We start from the raw sequence: 12,563 nt of genomic DNA, 5'->3' as shown, positions 1-12,563 counted from the left end.
AGAATACTTGAATGTCTTCAGTTGCTTGAGTCACTTAAAACTACCCCAACAAATAGCACTTACAAAAATAAGAGTAAGACATGTCAGAGCCATTGTTAGGGTCTCAATTGTGACATCACAGAAGATCATGTTTTTGAGTTCAGCTTGAATAGAACAAATGGAAATGTAATAATGACATACCTGACTCAGCTCAAAACATCTTGCTCAGTCCTACAGTCTTTTATTTTGAGGAACATTAATCAGGTGCTCTTCTTATAACTGTTCAGACTGTGATAGTTGATTGGGATAATTCACAGCTCCGCCCACATCAAATTCCTTTGTCACAATAGAACTGATCATTTTGAAAAGTACCTTGTGAAAGACAGGTGATTAACAATAACAGCCCATAGTGTAATACCTGCCAGTGTTTAGTCAAATTAATCCCAGTCTGTTTTACTCTCTTAAATTAGAAAAAGATAGAACACTTGAATGTCTTCAGTTGCTTGAGTCACTTAAAACTACCCCAACAAATAGCACTTACAAAAATAGGAGTAAGGCATGTCAGAGCCATTGTTAGGGTCTCAATTGTGACATCACATAAGATCATGTTCTTGAGTTCAGCTTGAATAGAACAAATGGAAATGTAATAATGACATACCTGACTCAGCTCAAAACATCTTGCTCAGTCCTACAGTCTTTTATTCTGAGGAACATAAATCAGTTGCTCTTCTTATAACTGTTCAGACTGTGATCGTTGATTGGGATAATTCACAGCTCCGCCCACATCAAATTCCTTTGTCACAATAGAACTGATCATTTTGAAAAGTACCTTGTGAAAGATAGGTGATTAACAATAACAGCCCATAGTGTAATACCTGCCAGTGTTTAGTCAAATTAGAACTATAGTAAATTTAGAGTTTCAGTACCATTGTTAGTCATTGTTAGGGTCTCAATTGTGACATCACAGAAGATCATGCCCATTGTGCAATACCTGCCAGTGTTTAGTCAAATTAAAACTATAGTAAATTTACAGTTTTAGTACACTGTAATAAAGTCTTTCATTTTAAGTTCTTAAATGTAAAGCTGCTAAGGTTGAAGAAGAACTTGGTCAGATTCCACATAACTCTACTGTGTAAAAAATCCAACATCAGTTTGCTTGTTGTTTTTGGTCTCTTGAAGGTAACTTTACTGAATGTTGCCCCAACTTATTTGCACTGACAGTAGACTTTAAGTAGGTACACTTCAGTTAGGGTAATGTTCAGAAATACATTGCAGGAATTAAATTAAACATTAAGAAGTTGCAGGACACTGAACTGGATCTGCACAGATGAGACTGCCCCAAACAAGAGCACTTATTAAGAATACAAAATAGTGCTCTTGTTTAAAGTAATCCCAGTCTGTTTTACTCTCTTAAATTAGAAAAAGATAGAATACTTGAATGTCTTCAGTTGCTTGAGTCACTTAAAACTACCCCAACAAATAGCACTTACAAAAATAACAGTAAGACATGTCAGAGCCATTGTTAGGGTCTCAATTGTGACATCATAGAAGATCATGTTCTTGAGTTCAGCTTGAATAGAACAAATGGAAATGTAATAATGACATACCTGACTCAGCTCAAAACATCTTGCTCAGTCCTACAGTCATTCATTCTGAGGAACATAAATCAGGTGCTCTTCTTATAACTGTTCAGACTGTGATCGTTGATTGAGATAATTCACAGCTCCGCCCACATCAAATTCCTTTGTCACAATAGAACTGATCATTTTGAAAAGTACCATGTGAAAGACAGGTGATTAACAATAACAGCCCATAGTGTAATACCTGCCAGTGTTTAGTCAAATTAGAACTATAGTAAATTTAGAGTTTCAGTACCATTGTTAGCCATTGTTAGGGTCTCAATTGTGACATCACAGAAGATCATGCCCATTGTGCAATACCTGCCAGTGTTTAGTCAAATTAGAACTATAGTACATTTACAGTTTTAGTACACTGTAATAAAGTCTTTCATTTTAAGTTCTAAAATGTAAAGCTGCTAAGGTTGAAGAAGAACTTGGTCAGATTCCACATAACTCTACTGTGTAAAAAATCCAACATCAGTTTGCTTGTTGTTTTTGGTCTCTTGAAGGTAACTTTACTGAATGTTGCCCCAACTTATTTGCACTTACAGTAGACTTTAAGTAGGTACACTTCAGTTACGGTAATGTTCAGAAATACATTGCAGGAATTAAATTAAACAATAAAAAGTTGCAGGACACTGAACTGGATCTGCACAGATGAGACTGCCCCAAACAAGAGCACTTATTAAGAATACAAAATAGTGCTCTTGTTTAAAGTAATCCCTTGCTGTTTTACTCTTTTAAATCAGAAAAAGATAGAATACTTGAATGTCTTCAGTTGCTTGAGTCACTTAAAACTACCCCAACAAAAAGCACTTACAAAAATAAGAGTAAGACATGTCAGAGCCATTGTTAGGGTCTCAATTGTGACATCACAGAAGATCATGTTTTTGAGTTCAGCTTGAATAGAACAAATGGAAATGTAATAATGACATACCTGACTCAGCTCAAAACATCTTGCTCAGTCCTACAGTCTTTTATTTTGAGGAACATTAATCAGGTGCTCTTCTTATAACTGTTCAGACTGTGATAGTTGATTGGGATAATTCACAGCTCCGCCCACATCAAATTCCTTTGTCACAATAGAACTGATCATTTTGAAAAGTACCTTGTGAAAGACAGGTGATTAACAATAACAGCCCATAGTGTAATACCTGCCAGTGTTTAGTCAAATTAGAACTATAGTAAATTTAGAGTTTCAGTACCATTGTTAGCCATTGCTAGGGTCTCAATTGTGACATCACAGAAGATCATGCCCATTGTGCAATACCTGCCAGTGTTTAGTCAAATTAGAACTATAGTAAATTTACAGTTTTAGTACACTGTAATAAAGTCTTTCATTTTAAGTTCTTAAATGTAAAGCTGCTAAGGTTGAAGAAGAACTTGGTCAGATTCCACATAACTCTACTGTGTAAAAAATCCAACATCAGTTTGCTTGTTGTTTTTGGTCTCTTGAAGGTAACTTTACTGAATGTTGCCCCAACTTATTTGCACTTACAGTAGACTTTAAGTAGGTACACTTCAGTTAGGGTAATGTTCAGAAATACATTGCAGGAATTAAATTAAACATTAAAAAGTTGCAGGACACTGAACTGGATCTGCACAGATGAGACTGCCCCAAACAAGAGCACTTATTAAGAATACAAAATAGTGCTCTTGTTTAAAGTAATCCCAGTCTGTTTTACTCTCTTAAATTAGAAAAAGATAGAATACTTGCATGTCTTCAGTTGCTTGAGTCACTTAAAACTACCACAACAAATAGCACTTACAAAAATAACAGTAAGACATGTCAGAGCCATTGTTAGGGTCTCAACTGTGACATCACATAAGATCATGTTCTTGAGTTCAGCTTGAATAGAACAAATGGAAATGTAATAATGACATACCTGACTCAGCTCAAAACATCTTGCTCAGTCCTACAGTCCTTCATTCTGAGGAACATAAATTAGGTGCTCTTCTTATAACTGTTCAGACTGTGATCATTGATTGGGACAATTAACAGCTCCGCCCACATCAAATTCCTTTGTCACAATAGAACTGATCATTTTGAAAAGTACCATGTGAAAGACAGGTGATTAACAGTAACAGCCCATAGTGTAATACCTGCCAGTGTTTAGTCAAATTAGAACTATAGTACATTTACAGTTTTAGTACACTGTAATAAAGTCTTTCATTTTAAGTTCTTTAATGTAAAGCTGCTAAGGTTGAAGAAGAACTTGGTCAGATTCCACATAACTCTACTGTGTAAAAAATCCAACATCAGTTTGCTTGTTGTTTTTGGTCTCTTGAAGGTAACTTTACTGAATGTTGCCCCAACTTATTTGCACTTACAGTAGACTTTAAGTAGGTACACTTCAGTTACGGTAATGTTCAGAAATACATTGCAGGAATTAAATTAAACAATAAAAAGTTGCAGGACACTGAACTGGATCTGCACAGATGAGACTGCCCCAAACAAGAGCACTTATTAAGAATACAAAATAGTGCTCTTATTTAAAGTAATCCCAGTCTGTTTTACTCTCTTAAATTAGAAAAAGATAGAATACTTGAATGTCTTCAGTTGCTTGAGTCACTTAAAACTACCCCAACAAATAGCACTTACAAAAATAACAGTAAGACATGTCAGAGCCATTGTTAGGGTCTCAATTGTGACATCATAGAAGATCATGTTCTTGAGTTCAGCTTGAATAGAACAAATGGAAATGTAATAATGACATACCTGACTCAGCTCAAAACATCTTGCTCAGTCCTACAGTCATTCATTCTGAGGAACATAAATCAGGTGCTCTTCTTATAACTGTTCAGACTGTGATCGTTGATTGAGATAATTCACAGCTCCGCCCACATCAAATTCCTTTGTCACAATAGAACTGATCATTTTGAAAAGTACCATGTGAAAGACAGGTGATTAACAATAACAGCCCATAGTGTAATACCTGCCAGTGTTTAGTCAAATTAGAACTATAGTAAATTTAGAGTTTCAGTACCATTGTTAGCCATTGTTAGGGTCTCAATTGTGACATCACAGAAGATCATGCCCATTGTGCAATACCTGCCAGTGTTTAGTCAAATTAGAACTATAGTACATTTACAGTTTTAGTACACTGTAATAAAGTCTTTCATTTTAAGTTCTAAAATGTAAAGCTGCTAAGGTTGAAGAAGAACTTGGTCAGATTCCACATAACTCTACTGTGTAAAAAATCCAACATCAGTTTGCTTGTTGTTTTTGGTCTCTTGAAGGTAACTTTACTGAATGTTGCCCCAACTTATTTGCACTTACAGTAGACTTTAAGTAGGTACACTTCAGTTACGGTAATGTTCAGAAATACATTGCAGGAATTAAATTAAACAATAAAAAGTTGCAGGACACTGAACTGGATCTGCACAGATGAGACTGCCCCAAACAAGAGCACTTATTAAGAATACAAAATAGTGCTCTTGTTTAAAGTAATCCCTTGCTGTTTTACTCTTTTAAATCAGAAAAAGATAGAATACTTGAATGTCTTCAGTTGCTTGAGTCACTTAAAACTACCCCAACAAAAAGCACTTACAAAAATAAGAGTAAGACATGTCAGAGCCATTGTTAGGGTCTCAATTGTGACATCACAGAAGATCATGTTTTTGAGTTCAGCTTGAATAGAACAAATGGAAATGTAATAATGACATACCTGACTCAGCTCAAAACATCTTGCTCAGTCCTACAGTCTTTTATTTTGAGGAACATTAATCAGGTGCTCTTCTTATAACTGTTCAGACTGTGATAGTTGATTGGGATAATTCACAGCTCCGCCCACATCAAATTCCTTTGTCACAATAGAACTGATCATTTTGAAAAGTACCTTGTGAAAGACAGGTGATTAACAATAACAGCCCATAGTGTAATACCTGCCAGTATTTAGTCAAATTAATCCCAGTCTGTTTTACTCTCTTAAATTAGAAAAAGATAGAACACTTGAATGTCTTCAGTTGCTTGAGTCACTTAAAACTACCCCAACAAATAGCACTTACAAAAATAGGAGTAAGGCATGTCAGAGCCATTGTTAGGGTCTCAATTGTGACATCACATAAGATCATGTTCTTGAGTTCAGCTTGAATAGAACAAATGGAAATGTAATAATGACATACCTGACTCAGCTCAAAACATCTTGCTCAGTCCTACAGTCTTTTATTCTGAGGAACATAAATCAGTTGCTCTTCTTATAACTGTTCAGACTGTGATCGTTGATTGGGATAATTCACAGCTCCGCCCACATCAAATTCCTTTGTCACAATAGAACTGATCATTTTGAAAAGTACCTTGTGAAAGATAGGTGATTAACAATAACAGCCCATAGTGTAATACCTGCCAGTGTTTAGTCAAATTAGAACTATAGTAAATTTAGAGTTTCAGTACCATTGTTAGTCATTGTTAGGGTCTCAATTGTGACATCACAGAAGATCATGCCCATTGTGCAATACCTGCCAGTGTTTAGTCAAATTAAAACTATAGTAAATTTACAGTTTTAGTACACTGTAATAAAGTCTTTCATTTTAAGTTCTTAAATGTAAAGCTGCTAAGGTTGAAGAAGAACTTGGTCAGATTCCACATAACTCTACTGTGTAAAAAATCCAACATCAGTTTGCTTGTTGTTTTTGGTCTCTTGAAGGTAACTTTACTGAATGTTGCCCCAACTTATTTGCACTGACAGTAGACTTTAAGTAGGTACACTTCAGTTAGGGTAATGTTCAGAAATACATTGCAGGAATTAAATTAAACATTAAGAAGTTGCAGGACACTGAACTGGATCTGCACAGATGAGACTGCCCCAAACAAGAGCACTTATTAAGAATACAAAATAGTGCTCTTATTTAAAGTAATCCCAGTCTGTTTTACTCTCTTAAATTAGAAAAAGATAGAATACTTGAATGTCTTCAGTTGCTTGAGTCACTTAAAACTACCCCAACAAATAGCACTTACAAAAATAAGAGTAAGACATGTCAGAGCCATTGTTAGGGTCTCAATTGTGACATCACATAAGATCATGTTCTTGAGTTCAGCTTGAATAGAACAAATGGAAATGTAATAATGACATACCTGACTCAGCTCAAAACATCTTGCTCAGTCCTACAGTCTTTTATTCTGAGGAACATAAATCAGGTGCACTTCTTATAACTGTTCAGACTGTGATCGTTGATTGGGATAATTCACAGCTCCGCCCACATCAAATTCCTTTGTCACAATAGAACTGATCATTTTGAAAAGTACCTTGTGAAAGATAGGTGATTAACAATAACAGCCCATAGTGTAATACCTGCCAGTGTTTAGTCAAATTAGAACTATAGTAAATTTAGAGTTTCAGTACCATTGTTAGCCATTGCTAGGGTCTCAATTGTGACATCACAGAAGATCATGCCCATTGTGCAATACCTGCCAGTGTTTAGTCAAATTAGAACTATAGTAAATTTACAGTTTTAGTACACTGTAATAAAGTCTTTCATTTTAAGTTCTTAAATGTAAAGCTGCTAAGGTTGAAGAAGAACTTGGTCAGATTCCACATAACTCTACTGTGTAAAAAATCCAACATCAGTTTGCTTGTTGTTTTTGGTCTCTTGAAGGTAACTTTACTGAATGTTGCCCCAACTTATTTGCACTTACAGTAGACTTTAAGTAGGTACACTTCAGTTAGGGTAATGTTCAGAAATACATTGCAGGAATTAAATTAAACATTAAAAAGTTGCAGGACACTGAACTGGATCTGCACAGATGAGACTGCCCCAAACAAGAGCACTTATTAAGAATACAAAATAGTGCTCTTGTTTAAAGTAATCCCAGTCTGTTTTACTCTCTTAAATTAGAAAAAGATAGAATACTTGCATGTCTTCAGTTGCTTGAGTCACTTAAAACTACCACAACAAATAGCACTTACAAAAATAACAGTAAGACATGTCAGAGCCATTGTTAGGGTCTCAACTGTGACATCACAGAAGATCATGTTCTTGAGTTCAGCTTGAATAGAACAAATGGAAATTTAATAATGACATACCTGACTCAGCTCAAAACATCTTGCTCAGTCCTACAGTCTTTTATTCTGAGGAACATGAATCAGTTGCTCTTCTTATAACTGTTCAGACTGTGATCGTTGATTGGGATAATTCACAGCTCCGCCCACATCAAATTCCTTTGTCACAATAGAACTGATCATTTTGAAAAGTACCATGTGAAAGACAGGTGATTAACAGTAACAGCCCATAGTGTAATACCTGCCAGTGTTTAGTCAAATTAGAACTATAGTACATTTACTGTTTTAGTACACTGTAATAAAGTCTTTCATTTTAAGTTCTTTAATGTAAAGCTGCTAAGGTTGAAGAAGAACTTGGTCAGATTCCACATAACTCTACTGTGTAAAAAATCCAACATCAGTTTGCTTGTTGTTTTTGGTCTCTTGAAGGTAACTTTACTGAATGTTGCCCCAACTTATTTGCACTTACAGTAGACTTTAAGTAGGTACACTTCAGTTAGGGTAATGTTCAGAAATACATTGCAGGAATTAAATTAAACATAAAAAAAGTTGCAGGACACTGAACTGGATCTGCACAGATGAAACTGCCCCAAACAAGAGCACTTATTAAGAATACAAAATAGTGCTCTTGTTTAAAGTAATCCCAGTCTGTTTTACTCTCTTAAATTAGAAAAAGATAGAACACTTGAATGTCTTCAGTTGCTTGAGTCACTTAAAACTACCCCAACAAATAGCACTTACAAAAATAACAGTAAAACATGTCAGAGCCATTGTTAGGGTCTCAATTGTGACATCACATAAGATCATGTTCTTGAGTTCAGCTTGAATAGAACAAATGGAAATGTAATAATGACATACCTGACTCAGCTCAAAACATCTTGCTCAGTCCTACAGTCCTTCATTCTGAGGAACATAAATCAGGTGCTCTTCTTATAACTGTTCAGACTGTGATCGTTGATTGGGATAATTCACAGCTCCGCCCACATCAAATTCCTTTGTCACAATAGAACTGATCATTTTGAAAAGTACCATATGAAAGACAGTTGATTAACAGTAACAGCCCATAGTGTAATACCTGCCAGTGTTTAGTCGAATTAGAACTATAGTAAATTTAGAGTTTCAGTACCATTGTTAGCCATTGTTAGGGTCTCAATTGTGACATCACAGAAGATCATGCCCATTGTGCAATACCTGCCAGTGTTTAGTCAAATTAGAACTATAGTACATTTACAGTTTTAGTACACTGTAATAAAGTCTTTCATTTTAAGTTCTAAAATGTAAAGCTGCTAAGGTTGAAGAAGAACTTGGTCAGATTCCACATAACTCTACTGTGTAAAAAATCCAACATCAGTTTGCTTGTTGTTTTTGGTCTCTTGAAGGTAACTTTACTGAATGTTGCCCCAACTTATTTGCAGTTACAGTAGACTTTAAGTAGGTACACTTCAGTTACGGTAATGTTCAGAAATACATTGCAGGAATTAAATTAAACAATAAAAAGTTGCAGGACACTGAACTGGATCTGTACAGATGAGACTGCCCCAAACAAGAGCACTTATTAAGAATACAAAATAGTGCTCTTGTTTAAAGTAATCCCAGTCTGTTTTACTCTCTTAAATTAGAAAAAGATAGAATACTTGAATGTCTTCAGTTGCTTGAGTCACTTAAAACTACCCCAACAAATAGCACTTACAAAAATAACAGTAAGACATGTCAGAGCCATTGTTAGGGTCTCAATTGTGACATCACATAAGATCATGTTCTTGAGTTCAGCTTGAATAGAACAAATGGAAATGTAATAATGACATACCTGACTCAGCTCAAAACATCTTGCTCAGTCCTACAGTCTTTTATTCTGAGGAACATGAATCAGTTGCTCTTCTTATAACTGTTCAGACTGTGATCGTTGATTGGGATAATTCACAGCTCCGCCCACATCAAATTCCTTTGTCACAATAGAACTGATCATTTTGAAAAGTACCTTGTGAAAGACAGGTGATTAACAATAACAGCCCATAGTGTAATACCTGCCAGTGTTTAGTCAAATTAATCCCAGTCTGTTTTACTCTCTTAAATTAGAAAAAGATAGAACACTTGAATGTCTTCAGTTGCTTGAGTCACTTAAAACTACCCCAACAAATAGCACTTACAAAAATAAGAGTAAGACATGTCAGAGCCATTGTTAGGGTCTCAATTGTGACATCACATAAGATCATGTTCTTGAGTTCAGCTTGAATAGAACAAATGGAAATGTAATAATGACATACCTGACTCAGCTCAAAACATCTTGCTCAGTCCTACAGTCTTTTATTCTGAGGAACATAAATCAGGTGCACTTCTTATAACTGTTCAGACTGTGATCGTTGATTGGGATAATTCACAGCTCCGCCCACATCAAATTCCTTTGTCACAATAGAACTGATCATTTTGAAAAGTACCTTGTGAAAGATAGGTGATTAACAATAACAGCCCATAGTGTAATACCTGCCAGTGTTTAGTCAAATTAGAACTATAGTAAATTTAGAGTTTCAGTACCATTGTTAGCCATTGCTAGGGTCTCAATTGTGACATCACAGAAGATCATGCCCATTGTGCAATACCTGCCAGTGTTTAGTCAAATTAGAACTATAGTAAATTTACAGTTTTAGTACACTGTAATAAAGTCTTTCATTTTAAGTTCTTAAATGTAAAGCTGCTAAGGTTGAAGAAGAACTTGGTCAGATTCCACATAACTCTACTGTGTAAAAAATCCAACATCAGTTTGCTTGTTGTTTTTGGTCTCTTGAAGGTAACTTTACTGAATGTTGCCCCAACTTATTTGCACTTACAGTAGACTTTAAGTAGGTACACTTCAGTTAGGGTAATGTTCAGAAATACATTGCAGGAATTAAATTAAACATTAAAAAGTTGCAGGACACTGAACTGGATCTGCACAGATGAGACTGCCCCAAACAAGAGCACTTATTAAGAATACAAAATAGTGCTCTTGTTTAAAGTAATCCCAGTCTGTTTTACTCTCTTAAATTAGAAAAAGATAGAATACTTGCATGTCTTCAGTTGCTTGAGTCACTTAAAACTACCCCAACAAATAGCACTTACAAAAATAAGAGTAAGACATGTCAGAGCCATTGTTAGGGTCTCAACTGTGACATCACAGAAGATCATGTTCTTGAGTTCAGCTTGAATAGAACAAATGGAAATGTAATAATGACATACCTGACTCAGCTCAAAACATCTTGCTCAGTCCTACAGTCCTTCATTCTGAGGAACATAAATTAGGTGCTCTTCTTATAACTGTTCAGACTGTGATCATTGATTGGGACAATTAACAGCTCCGCCCACATCAAATTCCTTTGTCACAATAGAACTGATCATTTTGAAAAGTACCATGTGAAAGACAGGTGATTAACAGTAACAGCCCATAGTGTAATACCTGCCAGTGTTTAGTCAAATTAGAACTATAGTACATTTACAGTTTTAGTACACTGTAATAAAGTCTTTCATTTTAAGTTCTTTAATGTAAAGCTGCTAAGGTTGAAGAAGAACTTGGTCAGATTCCACATAACTCTACTGTGTAAAAAATCCAACATCAGTTTGCTTGTTGTTTTTGGTCTCTTGAAGGTAACTTTACTGAATGTTGCCCCAACTTATTTGCACTTACAGTAGACTTTAAGTAGGTACACTTCAGTTAGGGTAATGTTCAGAAATACATTGCAGGAATTAAATTAAACATAAAAAAAGTTGCAGGACACTGAACTGGATCTGCACAGATGAAACTGCCCCAAACAAGAGCACTTATTAAGAATACAAAATAGTGCTCTTGTTTAAAGTAATCCCAGTCTGTTTTACTCTCTTAAATTAGAAAAAGATAGAACACTTGAATGTCTTCAGTTGCTTGAGTCACTTAAAACTACCCCAACAAATAGCACTTACAAAAATAACAGTAAAACATGTCAGAGCCATTGTTAGGGTCTCAATTGTGACATCACAGAAGATCATGTTATTGAGTTCAGCTTGAATAGAACAAATGGAAATGTAATAATGACATACCTGACTCAGCTCAAAACATCTTGCTCAGTCCTACAGACCTTCATTTGAGGAACATAAATCAGGTGCTCTTCTTATAACTGTTCAGACTGTGATCATTGATTGGGACAATTTACAGCTCCGCCCACATCAAATTCCTTTGTCACAATAGAACTGATCATTTTCAAAAGTACCATATGAAAGACAGTTGATTAACAGTAACAGCCCATAGTGTAATACCTGCCAGTGTTTAGTCGAATTAGAACTATAGTAAATTTAGAGTTTCAGTACCATTGTTAGCCATTGTTAGGGTCTCAATTGTGACATCACAGAAGATCATGCCCATTGTGCAATACCTGCCAGTGTTTAGTCAAATTAGAACTATAGTAAATTTACAGTTTTAGTACACTGTAATAAAGTCTTTCATGTTAAGTTCTTAAATGTAAAGCTGCTAAGGTTGAAGAAGAACTTGGTCAGATTCCACATAACTCTACTGTGTAAAAAATCCAACATCAGTTTGCTTGTTGTTTTTGGTCTCTTGAAGGTAACTTTACTAAATGTTGTCCCAATTTATTTGTACTTACAGTAGACTTTAAGTAGGTACACTTCAGTTAGGGTAATGTTCAGAAATACATTGCAGGAATTAAATTAAACATTAAAAAGTTGCAGGACACTGAACTGCATCTGCACAGATGAGACTGCACCAAACAAGAGCACTTATTAAGAATACAAAATAGTGCTCTTGTTTAAAGTAATCCCAGTCTGTTTTACTCTCTTAAATTAGAAAAAGATAGAATACTTGAATGTCTTCAGTTGCTTGAGTCACTTCAAACTACCCCAACAAATAGCACTTACAAAAATAAGAGTAAGACATGTCAGAGCCATTGTTAGGGTCTCAATTGTGACATCATAGAAGATCATGTTCTTGAGTTCAGCTTGAATA

The sequence above is a fragment of the Trichomycterus rosablanca genome, chromosome 4 (genome assembly GCF_030014385.1).
Source record: "Trichomycterus rosablanca isolate fTriRos1 chromosome 4, fTriRos1.hap1, whole genome shotgun sequence".
Lineage (NCBI taxonomy): Eukaryota > Metazoa > Chordata > Actinopteri > Siluriformes > Trichomycteridae > Trichomycterus > Trichomycterus rosablanca.
The sequence above is the reverse complement of the archived record's forward strand: the minus strand, read 5'-3'. Positions refer to the sequence as shown.